Raw genomic sequence first — 17236 nt, 5'->3', positions numbered from 1 at the left:
AACTACAATGAGATGCAGGAGGCACTCAAGCACAATAAAAATAAATCCCGTCTCTGCCAGATGGGAAACCAACAAACTGGAAAACAATAATACCAGAAAAGTTCTCCCACTGGTGTGAAGGTTCTGAGCCTCATGCCATGCTTGCAAGCCTGCAAAGGGAGTGGGAATCCCCAGGCAATCTGACTCTGAACACCAGTGGGATTTGTTTACAGGACTTCCACAGGACTGTGGGAGAGACTCTTCTTGCAGGGGACAAACATAATCTTGCATGCACCAAGACCCAGGGGAAGGGAGCAGTGACCCCACAGGAGACTGAACCAGACCCACCTCCTAAGGTTGGAGTCTCCTATGGAAGTGTGGGTCAGCAATGGCTTGCCCTGGGGACAAGGGTACTAGCAGCAGCAATTCTGGAAGGTGGCCCTTGGTGTGAGTCTCCTTGGAGGTTGCCGAAAATCAAGCACTTCATTCATTAATCATGTTTCTCACTTCTTTAGTATGAAAAGAGGTAAAACTGGCTTCTGAACCATTTGTTGGGTTTTGTTCTTTCAGTAGCAGAACAGAGGCTCCAGGAGGTGACATTGCCAGCAAGTATGGACAAGGGATTTTATGGAAAGGAGAACTAGGATCCAACCTGGGACAGCCCAGAACTGGAGAGCAGAACCACACACTTCACAGTCCCTGCTCTTTCCTTCCTGCCTCTGCTTGTGTTTGATTATCTGCACTGATATGCGATCTCTATTCTTTCCCTAGTATCGTATTTATGTTAGATCAAGCATTTTCTACCAATTCATCTTTCTCAGAGTTTTTTATGAACTCATAGCAATGCTTTTAGAAGTATGAAACCTAGAAATTGGAATGCTCTTCAGCATACAGCAAAGGAACGTTCTCACACTGAGAGCACTGTGAAACTAGCACCCAAGTGGAAAAGAAAATACCTTTGTCAGGGGCCAGCACCTTTCCATGCTGCCCTCCAGTCTCTGTCTCAGGGCGGCTGTCCTGTCTCCTCCCTGAGGGCAGACACTCTGTGATTCTCACGGTCCTGATAATTTCTGCCAGGAGTGCTTGATGCCTCTTGTGTGATATGGACTCATTGAATCCAAGCAGTAATTGTATGAAAACTACTCTTATTGTCCCCGTATTAAAGATGAGCAAACTGACCTGTTGTGTTTGTGAGATTTTTCAGGGTCACACTGTTGGTAAACAGCAGAGCTGGGATTCAGAGGTTTTGAAATTTCTAGAACACTCCTTTCACTTGGGCTGTCTTCCTGTGGCTTCCACTCTGACTACACCATGCAGCTAGAAACCAGCACAGAACAGAGCTCCAGTGTGGAGGCAGTGAAGGTATTGTGTAACAGAGTGAATTGCTCAGTAAGGCACTACTGAGGAGAAGGGAGGCAGAGGAATAGGAGTCAGGAGCAGCCAGTCAATACCGTACGTCATCAGCTTTCCTGCAGGAGGTGACTGCTTCCCTCAGATATGTATATCAACCATTCTTTAATGAGTGGGTATAAATTAGTTATGCCTATGACAGCAAGACTAACCATTTTCTACAATTTCATAATTTCCTTTCTAAATTGTTTTTTTTGGCACCCTCCACAGCTTATAGGATATAAGTTCCTCAACCAAGGCTCCCTGAAGGAAAAACTCAGAGTCCTAACAACTGCACCCACAGAAAATTCTCAGAATTCCACCTTTTGACAAACATTTCCTAGAAAATAATAGAAATGTTCCACAGAATAAAGTGAACAAATACTATTTTGTGATAGGTATATGCAGAGAAAATAAGGATTTAGGTTTTCAAAATATAAACAAGAAATTTATCTTGATGACTATTTAATAAATAAAAAAACAACAATTTTAATGAAACAGGGAAATATGTTTTCTAAATTTTAATACAAAGTAAACATACACATCTTTTATATGAAAGTATAAATATGATGAGATAAAATATTACATTAGCTAAATAAAGAATAAATAAATAACATCAGGGCAATCATTGCTTATGGATTGATACACCTTCACATGATTACTTTTGTATCTAATTGCTTATTACTACTGACATGTATTGGCTGAGTTAATTCAATAAATTTGGTGGCTAAAGGAGAATTCAGAGTCTTCTGAAATGACCCCAGGTGAGTAAATAAGGATGATGTGGCATCTTAATCAGTGAGAGTCATGTCAAGGTGAGTTCAGGTCTCCATCCATCATTCTTAACCTTTCTTGCAAGTTGATTGATGAAGACAAGGATCTCATGATTTCCAATCTGACGATTTCCCAGGCGCAGTCGCTGTATTCCTTCTCTTTCAGGTAGACATGGATTCCCTGGAAGTACCTCTTCATGGCCAGTGTGGGGCTCATCCTTCCCAGGGCAGAGTCTTCCTCTCCCGTCACTGGGCCCAAGCAGGCGTCCAGGTCATCCAGCTGCTGATGGAGTCCAGTGCGGAGCTGCTCCAGGAGGGTGGTGTCCCAGGCAGCAGAGGAGGCTCTGTGTGGAAGAGGTTGAAGCTCTGCTGGAGCATCTCATGGAGCACAGAGAAGGCCTGGGCCTCCTGGAGCTGGCCACCCTCCACCATCTCCTGAGGGAAAGCGAAGTCTTTTCTTTCCTGCAGACAGAAGCGAGGGGAGAGTCTCTTCATTTGGTCCAGGAGCCTGAGGTTCTGCCTGCCAACCAGCACGTGGTTCTGAGACAGGTCACAGCCCAGGGATCCTCCCGGGCCGTAGCTGACCAGCACCAGGGCCATCAATAGAGAGAGCATGAAGGCCATGGGGAAGATGAAGCTGTGGCTGGCCTGGCTGAGACGGTGTCTGGTGGAACCCTGCCGGGGACCAGCCCCGGCTGATCCAGGGTATTTGAAGCGGGGACGGTGCCGGTGACCTATTTATTTAAATATTTTATCAAAGATATAAAGAGTAATAGGATGAGGATAGCTCAGTAGGAAAATTCAGTGGAGAAAAGAGGCTGAGTAGCTTGGTTTATGCGGGAGACCAATAAAACTTCAAGACAAGAAGTTTGCACCACTTACGTAGGCTGCAGGCGTCCTTCCGTTCTCCCAAAGGAGAGGAGACACTGAGGCCTCCCCGGTCAGATCTTAGAAGCCCAGGCATAATTAGCAAGCATGGCGGGTTCTGTGCTCCAGATGCAGACTCAGCCAGAATTTGAGAGAGAGAGCGACATGGGGAAACCAAGTTTCGGTGAACAAGGCCCGCACTTTATTTTCCAAAGTAGTTTTTATACCTTAAGTTATGCATAGAGGATAATGGGGGAAGGGGTAGAGTCATGCAAGGACAGCAGTTCCTGGTCCTAATCGAAGCCAGACTTTCAAACTTACCATATGCAAAAGTTCAGGTGATTTACATCATCTTCTGGCCAGGAGGGCTGTTAACATTTTAAGAAACTTATTTTTCTCTAAAGGTGATTATTCCAAAGTCAGGCACAAGCCTCCAAAAAAGCATTGGACAAAGCTGCATTCCTATAGGGCAAAGGTGAGGTGGGCTCAGTCAAGAAAAGAATTAACTCAAAGGTCCAAGGTTACAAACATTGAGCTACTACTTACATTTCTATACACCCATTATATCAATCAATACACTGCCAAGGACACAGTAGGTAAGGGGTATGGAGCCTTAGCAGCAAACATTGGCTCAATAAGTGAAAAACCCTTCACCAATACAATTTCTAATCAATCTTTTAACTACTCAAAAGAATCTGTGTTTAGACAGTTTAGAACATCTCCTCCCTCTCACAGTTGGGAGGCTCTGAACAATCACATGTGGCCGAAAAAACCTATTCAGGTAGGCTAGAGGATTTCCAAAGGAGTTTGTAGGTTGAAACACTGTCACACCCAGGAATTATTAACTGGAGCTGTAAGCTAACTCTTTTTTCAGAGAGAGGTAGTGGGGGACAGCCCCCCGTAAAGGCAGAGGTGTAGGTGAAAGCACAAAGCAGAAAGTAGGCAGACTCTGGTTTTAGGGGTAGATGCTCGAGAATTTCCAGGGGGACTCCTGAGGCTCAATCCCACCTTTGCATATGCCGAGCCTCCTTCCTTGTGACATTTGTCATGGGTGGAGCTCCTCACGCTGGCTCCTGGCAGTGATAGAATTCTAGTTGAGCTATTCCAGATCCTGAAAGATGATGCTGTGGAAAGTGCTGCACTCAATATGCAATATGCACTCAATATGCAATATGCTGGCTCCCAGCCTCTCCATCTTTTTTATTTCTTAAAACAGCCAGATGCAGCTCAGTCGCGAGCTTCTGAATGTTCTGCTGAAGAATCCTGACAATACAAGGAAGAATGATTATGAGAAGCAAAATTAGATATAAAGATATTAGACAGAATGTTTTTTCCAGAAATAAAGTTAGAGAAGGTGTGGAATAAGTCATTAGCTGCTCCAGCGGCGGTAAAATCCAGTCGAGAGTGTTCCAGGGTCTGTATTTGATTATGAAGTTTCCCTAAGTCCAGGTCAATGTCAGAGCTGTTCCAAACACCTGAGATATGATTTTTGATTTTTTCCCATTCATAATCTGCCTTGTTTACCTTTAAAGATGTCACGCATATCCACCGGTAATCAGCATGGCAAGACAGAGCCATTTTCACTTTTAAAGCCTGTAACTCAGTCCCAATATGCATTATTGCTTCTTCCAAGGCATCTACCCTCATCTCCAATTTTCTATCTATAACTTCCTGTGTTGCTAGAGTTAAAGAGACATTTTTAGACATAGTATCAACATTTTGGGCAGTATGCACCTGTTGAGTCAATGATATTGCTGCCTCAGTAACAGAAGTAACTGCTGCTATCAAAGCTGATATTCCTAAAATAAGTAAGTCCACAAATTGCTGTTGTTGCATTAAATCTTGTAGTTGTTGTAACACGGCGAGGCCGTAATTGTCATACCAGTGGCTAGTCACTGTCACAGGTATCATGAGATAGGCTGGGCGTTGTAACACCACAAAAGAGCAAACATTATATTGGGGGGTCAAACAAGATGAAAGCATACATTGTTCACAAGTTACTATATTAGGTCCACCAGTGAAAGTCACATGTACATTAAGTTTTCCAGAATCATTGGTAAAGAGAAAAACATAAGGAGAGGGTAGACTAGCCAAAACAGAATAAGTAGAATTATTTTCTGGTTGGAGTTCATGCTGCAGCAGCCCCGTCGGTCTCGCTGGGATCTCGATGTTTATCTTGTCTCCCCTTCCGGCGGGCTCCTCTTTTGTGATCGAAGTAATGGGGGAACTGGATGTCTGGGGGTCTGCAACATGGCGAATCAACCTGTCCTGGATCTAAATTGGAGAATCTGCATCCTGTGGAAAAATACAAGCACATCCTTGACCGCTAGTTAATAATGGGTCAGGACCCTTCCATTGTCCTGAGAGGAGGTCCTTCCATTTGACTAATGGTTTTGCATTTAATTGGTCCAGGCACCAATGATGAAGCATTGCCGTAGTTCCAGCCAGATTAGCATTTAGAATATTTATTACGAAAAGAGCATGTTGCAAGATTTGATGGGGAGAGCTATACTTAAACTCCCCTTCTTTTAGTTTTTGAATTTGGATTTTTAATGTTTGATACGCTCTTTCAACAATGGTCTGTCCCTGGGGATTCTAAGGGATGCCTGTATTATGTTAAATTTGAAACTTTATACAAAATTCCTGAAAAGACTTAGAAGTATAAGCAGGAGCATTGTCAGTTTTCAAAGCTTTTGGTAGGCCCAAATATGAAAAACGAGTAAAGAGATGTTGTATCATATCTTAAACTGCCTTTCTGGTATGAGCAGTTGCAATAATAACGTGAGAAAAGTTATCCACAGTTACATGAACCAAGGACAGTTTTCCAAATAAAGAGACATGAGTTACATCCATTTGCCAGAGTACGTTAGGTTTGAGACCGCGAGGATCAACTCCCATAGGTAGACTATCATAAACAGTGGGGCAGTGTAGGCAAGAACACACAATCTCTCGAGCAGTCTCTCTGGGAATTTGGAATTGATATCTTAAGGCAGTAGCGTATTGATGATGAAGTGAGTGAGAGGCTCTGGCCTCCTCAATCACAGTAGCCGCTGTATTTCTGGTTAACAAGTCAGCCAAATCATTAAAGCCATTTAAAGGGCCAGGCAATCTGGAATGAGCCCGAATGTGTCCAGTGAAAAATATTTAATTTCTTTTCTAAATATGTTGCTGTAATTTAGTTAACAAATGAAATATGGTAGTTTTATTTTCAGGCAAAACCGCAGTTTCAATGTGTGGAAACAACCTGACAGTATACTGAGAATCAGAATAAAGGTTAAATTCCTCATCTGCAAACATAGCAAAAGCCTCTATGACTGCTGTTATTTCAGCTCTTTGAGCTGAAGTTTCCTGTGTTTCTAAAACCTTTTGGTGATTTTTAGTAACTATGGAGGCTTTACCGTTTGCTGACCCATCAGTAAAGGCTATCTGAGCATTTGGAATAGGAGATTGTTTACATCTGACAGGAAAAATAACTGGATGTCTGGATATAAAATTCAGCAAAACATGTGAGGGTAAATGATGCAAAATTTGGCCAAAATAATTTCCTATAGCAATCTGCCAATCCTCATCAAACATTAGAAGAGCATCAAGTTGTTCTTTATTATATGGAATTACAATTTCTGATGGCTCTTTACCAAATAATTAAATGCTCCGCTTTTTTCCTTTAATATCAAAGTAGCTGTCAATCCTGGATAAGAAGCTGCTACTTTTGTAGTTTGAGCGGGAAGATGGACCCACTCTAGGGGGCCGTTTTGCCATAAAACCAATTTTTTGTCTGGCTACCCAAATTACACCTATGGGGGTTTTATGGCAAAGGAATTGTCAACCAGTTGTCAATTTAATTTTTTAAATTTTTAAAATTTACATTTTAACAACATAAATTTAGAGATATGTTAATTTAGGTCTAATGTTTAGTTTAGGTCTCTGTATAAATTTAAATAATAAATATACAACCTCCTTATCTCATTTTGGTATACAGATATACCTAAATGCAAAATGTATTTATATATGTATTTATACATGGCAACAAGTATAAACTTATTGACATAATCAATATACTTGAATTAATCTTTATAAGTAATATGTTAAGTAATATATATTACAGCAATACAACACGTACACAGCTAATACCAACCAACACAAACCAATGTACTGCAATAGTACATGTCACACATATATAATTATACAGTATATAGAACATGTATCACCACAGCACATCAATCTATACCAATTAATATCAGCCACACACACATTATATTACTGCAATATACATTTAATTATACAGTATATGTATAATACGCATATATGGTATACATATTAATTTATATACAAATTAATTAAGTATAGGTCTATAAATAGAATTATGTATACCTTTATTATATTTTATTTATACCCATACCTAATTAGGCAAACTGTAATTAGGCAAATATATTTATATTACATATTTATAACAATATATAAAGTATTGTGAATTGTACCACCTGTTGATAACTAAGAAATTGAGAAAACCCTTCTCTGAGTGTCTCTTATTTGAGACAGCATGTCCCTCCCCCATAGGGTAGAGGGGAGCATAGGAACTACATAGGGTTGGAAAGTTCCACAGGTATCCTCAAACTGCCAATCTAACATTTTTGAACTTTTAACTACTGTGGGGGCTTGAGGGCAAATGAAACAAAATTTGACCCCTGAAATCTATCAGGGCAACTTGCCAATTATCACTATTTTGTAAAAGACTTGCAGTTGATCCTTATTGAGTGAAATTATTATATTTGCTACTTCTTTTCTAAAAAGTTCCACACTTCTTTTTTCCTCCTTTTATAATTAATTGTGCCACCAAGCTGGGATAAGATAAAACTATTTTTCTTGGGGTCACTGGTAGATGGAACCAATGGGCCTTTTTGTCACAAGCACCCTGTAGGTGTATGTTTTGTGGGAAGAATAATTTAATCTCATCTTTTGGTAATATTAATCCTAATTAACTGATCATTTAAAGTCTCATCTACTTTAACAAGAGCTAACTCTGTCTCATTAGTCAACTTTCTCTTAGAACTGGAATTAGGATCAATTTTTAAGCAATCAAACAAAGGCTTTAAATCTGCAGTAGTCAGTTTTAAATGTGGGCATATCCAATTAATGTCCCCTAATAATTTTTGGAAATCATTTAAAGTTAGTAAACAATCTCTCCACAGCTTCAAAGGGGCATTATCAGTTTTTAAAACTTTTGGCAGACCTAAATATGAGAAGCAAGTAAAGAGGTGTTGCACAACATGCTTATAAGCTTCTCCAGTTATCGTTTTGTAACCTAAATCTAGTCTATAGCTTTTTAGATGACAAGCAACCATCTAATATTTGCTTGAATACTTCCAGCAACGGGGAACTCACTATTCTTCAAGGTTTTAAACTCTCCCTCACCTTTTTCTCTACAGCATTCCCACCCCGCATACCACTTTCTCTAATCCCACCAACTCATTTTCAGTAGTATGTGTTGGCTAGGAGCTGGGTCAGTCTTTCCCGGAAATGTTAAGAGACGTCTGTTCCTGTGTCCAATAGCCCTGACGTTTTAAATTTAAAGGCTTAGAAGCTGTAATGTCCTGTATCCAAAAGGCTAGATCACTAGATCTAAACGCTCTGTGGCTCTTAGCTTGAGAAGTCAAGTTTTTTCCTGTCTGATAAGGTAAAAGCAAAAACTGTGTTATTCTTTGACCTTTGTTAATTTGCACAGTTTTGGTAGGCAGCGAGATCAAAACTTTAATTTCTCCAATATAATCAGAATCTACTACATCATACACCACGGAAATTTCTTGAAAAGAAAGCGAGCTACGCCCTAGCTCAAGTCCTACAATGCCCTCAGGTAGGGGGCCAGCCACTCCCATTGGAATCGGAGCAACCAGCATGTCAGGGGTTAATACTATTGCTAAATCCCCTTACCGTTCTGCTTGGTCATAAGAGAAACACTTTTTATTTGTAGAATCCTTTTCTATTACGATTATTTTTCTTTCCTTTTTTCTTTTTCACTTTTTTCTTTTTATTTTTCTTTCTCTCTCTCTTTTTTTTTTTTTTTTGCTTGGGTGAGGCCCCCCTGAGGGGTTTTTCTGCAAGGAGCGGGCTCTGTATATTGTGTATTCTTTAAAAGCCCCTTTGTTTAAAAGAATTTTTTTTTAAATCTCTTTCAGCCTTAGGCAATGCTCTGGGAGGCTTTGGATGTAAACTGGGGAATTCCTAGGCCCTGGGAGGTGCAAGCGGAGGTGGGGTAGTCGCCTTAAATCAGAAATTGTTGGATAAATTTTTAAAGGTTTGTGTAGAGGGGGAAGGGGGCTCACCAGGGCGCCCGGCCGCAGCGTCCTGTAAGCCCTCTCCTTCCTCCGGAGGTAGAGCACAGTCTCCCTCCTTTCCTTCGTCAAGGGCAGAAAATATGATCTGCGCAGAAGGTGGAAACCCACTACCATCCACCGTTATAGCCTCTCCCATAGGTTATCCAACAGCCTCATGATGGGGGTCCAGAACAGTTTTAATCATATTTATAGGATAAGTTTTTAGTTGTTGTTGTTGTTTTTTTTAACCTTCACCCAAGTATCTAAATTAACAGTACCTTCTTCTGGAAACCAAGGACACTGTTCTTGTACAAATGAAAAAAATGATTGGTAGATTTTTTAACTTTGATTCCTCTCTTACTTAATAACTGCAAAATTACTCCTATAAAGAGCTATCTTTCATTTGATTCAGTGTTACCCATGTCAGAAAATTAAGTATAGTAGAAGATTTAGGTTTAGTTTTCAAAGATCAGGTTTCTTTCAACCTTTTAACTCTAGAAACCGGGTTTTATCTCAAACCCCTTTGACACTTTCAATAAAAACCGGGTTTTCTCTCAAACCCCTTTAACACTTCCCACCACTACTTGCCCTGTCTGTCCTACAGGGGGGTCCGCGGCACCCTGGGTGGGGGCCTACCGTCCCGTAAATTCAACACTTTTTCAATTCAACACTTTCTCAACACTTTTTCTGAGGTACCTACCTTCGAATTAGCCTGTTCCGGGCGCCACTTGCCGGGGGCCAGCCCTGGTGGATCCAGGGAATTCGAAGAGGGGGACAGCGTCCGCGAGGATCAGGAAACAACTGCTTAATTAAATGTTAATTAAGGATATAAAGAGTAATAGAATGAGGATAGCTCAGTGAGGAAATTCAGTGGAGAAAAGAGGCTGAGTAGCTTGGTTTACACGGGAGACCAATAAAACTTCAAGATAAGAAGTTTGCACCACTTACGTAGGCCGCAGGCATCCTTCCGTTCTCCCGAAGGAGAGGAGACACTGAGGCCTCCTCAGTCGGATCTTAGAAGCCCAGGCATAATTAGCAAGCATGGCGGGTTCCGTGCTCCAGATGGAGACTCAGCCAGAATTTGGGAGAAAGAACGACATGGTGAGACCAAGTTTCGGTGAACAAGGCCCGCACTTTATTTTCCAAAGTAGTTTTTATACCTTAAGTTATGCATAGAGGATAATGGGGGAAGGGGTAGAGTCATGCAAGGACAGCAGTTCCTGGTCCTAATCGAAGCCAAGCTTTCAAACTTATCATATGCAAAAGTTCAGGTGATTTACATCATCTTCTGGCCAGGAGGCCTGTTAACATTTTAAGAAACTTATTTTTCTCTAAAGGTGATTATTCCAAAGTCAGGCACCAGTCTCCAAAAAAACATTGGACAAAGCTGCATTCCTATAGGGCAAAGGTGAGGTGGGCTCAATCAAGAAAAGAATTAACTCAAGGGTCCAAGGTTACAAACATTGAGTTACTACTTACATTTCTATACACCCATTATATCAATCAATACACTGCCAAGGACACAGTAGGTAAGGGGTACGGAGCCTTAGCAGCAAACATTGGCTCAATAAGTGAAAAACCCTTCACCAATACAATTTCTAATCAATCTTTTAACTACTCAAAAGAATCTGTGTTTAGACAGTTTAGAACATCTCCTCCCTCTCACAGCTGGGAGGCTCTGAACAATCACATGTGGCCGAAAAAACCTATTCAGGTAGGCTAGAGGATTTCCAAAGGAGTTTGTAGGTTGAAACACTGTCACACCCAGGAATTATTAACTGGAGCTGTAAGCTAACTCTTTTTTCAGAGAGAGGTAGTGGGGGACAGCCCCCCGTAAAGGCAGAGGTGTAGGTGAAAGCACAAAGCAGAAAGTAGGCAGACTCTGGTTTTAGGGGTAGATGCTCGAGAATTTCCAGGGGGACTCCTGAGGCTCAATCCCACCTTTGCATATGCCGAGCCTCCTTCCTTGTGACATTTGTCATGGGTGGAGCTCCTCACGCTGGCTCCCGACAGTGATAGAATTCCAGCTGAGCTATTCCAGATCCTGAAAGATGATGCTGTGGAAAGTGCTGCACTCAATATGCAATATGCTGGCTCCCGGCAGAACCTTGAGGTAGGTTCTCTGATGCCATGCTTTCTAAGCAAGGTCATTAAATAGGGAACATGGTAGTTTTCATTTTCTAATCATTTCTATAAACTTTTACTTCCTTTGTTGGTTTTTTGTTATGTATTCTCAATACAGTCAAATTTTCTTCCTTCTAGACTATTAATTTTGCCTTTTTCTGAGGTACTTCCCTTTCACTTTTCACTTTCAAGAATTGGAGAAGGAAATGGCAACCCACTCCAGTGTCCTTGCCTGGAGAATCCCAGGGACGGTGGAGCCTGGTGGGGTGCTGTCTATGGGGTTGCACAGAGTCGGACACGACTGAAGTGACTTAGCAGCAGCAGTGACTTCAGATGTGCCCATCCAAATGGATATTTTTAAATCAAATGAGAAAGGATTTTCTTTTAAGTCAGAATTGATGGACATTTGTAATTACACACGTTATTACCCTTTATCTCTCATGCATAAATGTTGCTCTCCTCTCATCCATGAACACATTTTTGGCTTGCTCTTAGGCTCCATTTTTCCCTCTTAGGTTCCATAGGAAGCCAGGCTCTGTCAGCTCTATGGTTTTCATATTTATAAGGGATTTACCAGATCATTCTGGAAGTTAAGCTCTTGGAAACAAATGATGAGTTTTCTTTAGTGTTTGATTCATAGAAGAGGCTGATTATTATCAGTCCTTGAACTCCTCCCACATTTCTCTTCCTTCTAGAACACGTTCTTGCAGATCCCTGCCCTTCAGGGAACCGTGAGGGCAGGACCATTACAAACATCACCCTTTCTTTCCACCATTTTCTTGCTGGAGACCTGTCGTCCTCCACAGATGGGCCAATACCCCCACCAGAATCCTGGTTCTACTCAGGGAACATGGGTGAGGAGACTGTAAATCCAGGATTATTGTTTTTCCCAGCAGCACCTCACTCACAGGGAGAGATCACAAGGAGCCACCCCCTGTCCTCTGGAGTGACTGAGTCCTCTTGTTCACATGCTGGACTCCCTCCCTGAGGACAGGCTCAGCATGTCCTGAGGACTCGAAAATCTTCTTTCTGTGGAGGGCTTATTGATATATTGAGAAAATAAATTGTCTTCCCAAAACCCCAACCTCTCCCCTGGAGTTTTTGTGTGAAGGACCCTAGTTCTCAGTGGTGACCTCTTCTTCTCCTGACCCGTTTCCCCAGGTGTCTAAAGTGTCAGCAGTGCTCAGATGCTGAGAGCAAAAGTGTCTTTGTGCAAGTTGTTGGAGGAGTTTCCAACTGCAATTATTTTACTTTCAGTAGTTAAATAATATTTACTTTGCCAAATATAGGTTTTATTATTCAATTCTTTTACTTAACTCTTCAACACTTGTTCTGCTCAGAGTTTCTGAGCTGGAGGAAGGAGATTCAGTGATGATATTGTCTCTTATTGGAAGCTTATGTCACAGAATCTAATGAGTCTCAGTCATTGATTCAGGCAGTTGATTCTACTGGGCACCTCTGTTCCCTGTTTCTGTCTCCTCTGAGATTGCAGGGCAGTGAGACCAAGGGTACTAGATCAGGATAAATAGCCTTCTTTCCTTTACTTGAGTGTAATTTTTCATTTAAACTTTTTATATACACTTAGTGATTTATTGGACAATGTTGGTATTCCTGCCTCTGCTCTGGTTGTATTTCATGATGAGATGAGAACAAGAAAGGGAAGTAAAGAGAGCCAGAGAGGCTGCATCTCTTTCACTTTCAAGATGTTGGATTTGTTTTTGTTTCTCTTTGCAACTTTCCTAGAAAGTAAAATTCCACAGTTGTTTTGTGGGCAAGAAGAAAACAAGGGTAAGTCTCAATGTCCTGAGTATGAAAGAAGGGAAGTGGTTTTCCCCTGATGTAATGATGTATTATTCTGAGTTAGCAAACTGCACTGCAGTGCAGCACAGCTGGGGAGTGGCTGTGGCAGAGGGGAAGGATGAGGTCAGTATGAACAACAGAAAGACTGGGACAGGGCTGCTTCTTACAGAAGCTCAAAGAAGGCCAAGTTCTGGGTCAGTTGACTGCCTTCAGCTTTGTAAAACCAGCTAGCTGATTTTCCTTTCCTTTAATCCACATGTGATCAGTATAAGCGGAGACGGAAGAGAGACGGGCAATCAGAACCCCAGTTGCTAGAACACAAACCCTTTCTGGCAGGGTTTAGGAGACCAGCCTTGCCTAGCATTTGTGTAGTTAATAAATCCACTTGGGTAATGAGAAGATGCTTTGAAAAAACTAGAATGACAGGGAATGAAATGATTCCAAAAGATCCTGATCTTAATCTGGGTAACAGTAAAATTATGATATTAAAAGTAATAGTTGAATTTTATTGATTGCTAACCCTAATGATCTCCCTAATATTCCAGTTTGTGATATGATCACATTGATGGGTTGGGTTTCTACAGGTTTTTTAAGAATTTTAAAAATATTTATTTTATGTGCTTATTTGGCTGGGCCAGGTGTTATTTGAAGCATGCTGCTTCTTGGATCTTCCTTGCTTCATGCAGGATCTTTACCTGGGCCATGGGAAATCCTGCTTGCCACATGCAGGATCTACTTCCCTGACCAGAGATCCAACTCAGGCTTCCTGCTGTGGGAGCATGGAGTCCTGGCCACTGGACCATCAGGGAGTCTCGAGGGATAGGGTTTCAATATATGAATTTGGGGAACACACACACATTCAGTCTGTAACATGGTAATAAGAAGATACTATGGTATAGTGTTTATGGCAAGGATTCATTAGGATCTATTTCATTCTTGATATTTATTTAAGGAGAAAGAATATATTCCCTGATGCTACCCTCACTTTTTATGGCACATCCATCATGAATTGTTTACTAAATAAATGTTATAAATGTTATACTGTGAACCTAATTACCAAGGACCTACCAGGCTTCCCTGGTGGCTCAGATGGTAAAGAATCCGCCTGCAATGCAGGAGACCAAGGTTCAATCCCTGAGTCGGGAAGATCCCCTGGAGAAGGAAATGGAAATCCACTCCAGTGTTCTTGCTCGGAGAATTCCACGGGCAGAGGAGCCTGACAGGCTACAGTTCATGGGGTCACAGAGAGTCGGACTCGACTGAGCGACTAACACTTTCACCAGACAAATTCCACAGACTATCAGTGTTCATCAGAAATGACAGTGACAACAGCGACAAATTCCTTAGCCTCTGAAGGGACTCACTTAATCCTTCCAACACAGTGAAACTGAGTTAATATTCTCCTTTCCAAGAGCCCCCTGCTAGGACTTTATTTGAATGAAATAATCTAATAATGAATTTGCAAATCCAGATTTCAAAACCTAATATGTCAGATTCCAAACTCTCTATCCACAGCATAAACCCCTGAGCACACTGCATGTACTGAACTCTCGCTTATTTCCCTCTTTTACTTCTAACACAAGATGTCCCTTTGTTGTTTCATACCTCAATGTTACAAATCTCTTATTTCCATTAACGTCTCCCTCCAGATTCTCGATAAGCTGAATGACTTACAAAGTATCCTGATTATTTTGTGTAAGAAGCAAAATGAAATTATCAAGTGGTAGTTATTACTGAGAGTCTAACTGTGCTTGACAAAATTAATAATTATAAAATAATCGTATTTAAGTGTCCAAGATGACTCATACATTGTTAAGTGATCCTCACCATAAAATTGAGATACATGATGGACAAGATCCTTGAGATTTATGACCCCTGCTCCGATTGGATTACAAACATTTCAGTGAATCCTCTGTAGAAAACCCCAAGCTGATGGTACTTGTGGATATAGGTAAAGCATACTTAATGCTACCAAATTACATGAATGTGGGAAATGACTGGAAGATTAGAAGACGACGTATGCTAACGGGTGAATTGTGAGGGATGGAGCAGAACATCCCCATGGCCATCAGCAGGGAAACAGGAGTCCGGAAACTCAGCACTTCCCCTGGGCCTTAGTGAAACAGCTCAGGTCCTGCACTAAGCTAAGCAGCCCTCCGAGCTCCTTTTGCTGCGCCCCAACGGCCGGGAGGGGGCGCCCGATCTCTCCGTAACTGACAGACCGGCGCCGCAAACCCAGCTGGACCCGCCTCCAGGTACAGAGCGGCTAACTCGGGCGGCGGGTCCACGGGGAGAACTCGGGGGTCGCCCTCTGCAGGAGCCGCGACCCGGGCGAGGCGCCGCCGGGGCCCAGGGAGCGCGTGGGGCCGTGCGAGCAGAAAGGAAACTTCTTTTTCGGGCCGGACTGCCCAGGGGAGCTTTGCCTCCGCTTCTCTCAGAGCCTTTAATTTCTGCACCTGCCCTTGTATCCACCCTCCCCTTCCTGGGAGGAGACTTTACTCAGAGCGATTTAACACACCGGTGCCGGTTTATGCTGCGATTGATGGCTGGAAATCCAGTGGCAACCCACTCCAGTATTCTTGCCTTGAAAATCCCATGGACGGAGGAGCCTGGTAGGCTGCAGTCCATCGGGTCGCAAAGAGTCAGACAGGGCTGAAGCGACTTAGCAGCAGCAGCAGATGGCTGAAAATCAGAGCATGTTGTGGTATGTTTTCAGATTCAGGACTGTTTCTGGGGAAAGGGGCTAATTCAGGGACAACAGGAAAGGCGTCTACAATCCGGACAGAAATCTACTCGATATTGAGACCCTCCAGTGGGAAGGAAGACTTGGGGACAAGACTGAGACTTAAAGGAGCCCCAAGGGAAAGAGAAAATTATTTCATTCAATATTAATATAAAAGGTAAATTTCTCCTGTAATGTTAATTGTCTGAAAAATCTTTTAAAATATATGTGTTAAACTCACATCAAGTTGAAATATTTTCTTATGCCACAACAGTACTTTTAAGTTCCTGGCTTTAATGGAAGCAAAATCATCTGTAATGTTTTCAAAATTGCTACTTTGTATATATCTCTCTTCACTGAGGGAATGCCATATTTGACAAATTATGACCCAGTAACTACCTTAATAACCAATCTCAACTTACAAATTCCTTTTTCCTCTCATGTGTGTTAACCAAGGATCATCTATTACACATTCATTTTTTTATGTAGTCAGTTTTTCATTGGAGAGTTTCATTAACTTTTTCAAAATGTCAAATCATATGGGTAAGTTGCTGAAAAACCTGCAGTCAAAATGCTTTTGATTTCAGCGTACTGTGTGCTCAGTAGGTACCAACTGTGAAATAGGCAGTTGGGTATATAATTGCAGCATGCATCTTCGGAAGGCATCACCATCAAGACAGATTTTTAAAGCCCTGAAAACTAGAGCAGGTCATGACCTAGTTCATCAGTTTGAACAGAAAACAGTTCTAGGCCCTGAACACAGGAAAATCACAAGTGTCTTTGTCACACATGAAACTCAGACTGGATACCAGCCAGATGGCAGGAGTGCAGTGTGAGTGTGGAGTCAGGGATCTGGTTGAGGACCTTGCAATCTGTGTGTCTTCTAGCTGGAGACCACGGAGTTTGAACAAAAATGAATCATGAACCCCTTTACATGGGTAACGTGACAATGCAAGAGCAGCGGGTGCATTGTGCATGGATCAGAAATTCACAGAAGAAACCTGCATTTCCAGTGGATATGATGGGGAAAGGCTGTCACCTGCTCTAGCGCACTGGTCTTAAAACTAAAGTCTCAACTCCACAGCTCTTCTCAGCTCTACTCTGTGATGCTGGGGCTCCAGTTCCTTCCAGTATATTTCTCCTTTGCCTGCAGATTGTTTTTCTTTCAGAGTTCTCCCGAACCAATTCCAAGAGGTGGACGAGAAGGCTGGAGTATGACTGATGACAACCAGCATCAATTAGGAAAAGGAAAACTAATGGTTGCTGCTAGA

General features: G+C 41.9%; 1 long non-coding RNA gene and 1 pseudogene across 1 annotated transcript; both read right to left on the bottom strand.

The window, feature by feature from the left end:
* Nucleotides 1–1816: 1816 nt before the first annotated feature.
* Nucleotides 1817–2765, bottom strand: LOC147366794 (interferon omega-1-like; annotated as a pseudogene).
* Nucleotides 2766–3018: 253 nt separating this feature from the next.
* Nucleotides 3019–10545, bottom strand: LOC147366793 (uncharacterized). The gene is made up of 5 exons (XR_015169065.1): nt 10268–10545; nt 10020–10120; nt 4017–4271; nt 3330–3470; nt 3019–3144 (listed from the first exon to the last, which is right to left on the bottom strand). It is a non-coding gene; the product is annotated as an uncharacterized LOC147366793 (long non-coding RNA).
* Nucleotides 10546–17236: the final 6691 nt, after the last annotated feature.

This window comes from Bos grunniens, chromosome 8 (assembly GCF_055505025.1).
Source record: "Bos grunniens cultivar Pamir isolate PY7600 chromosome 8, Bosgru_T2T1.0, whole genome shotgun sequence".
NCBI classification, from domain to species: domain Eukaryota; kingdom Metazoa; phylum Chordata; class Mammalia; order Artiodactyla; family Bovidae; genus Bos; species Bos grunniens.
Note: the sequence above shows the minus strand (reverse complement) of the source record. Positions and strands in the feature narration are given on the sequence as shown.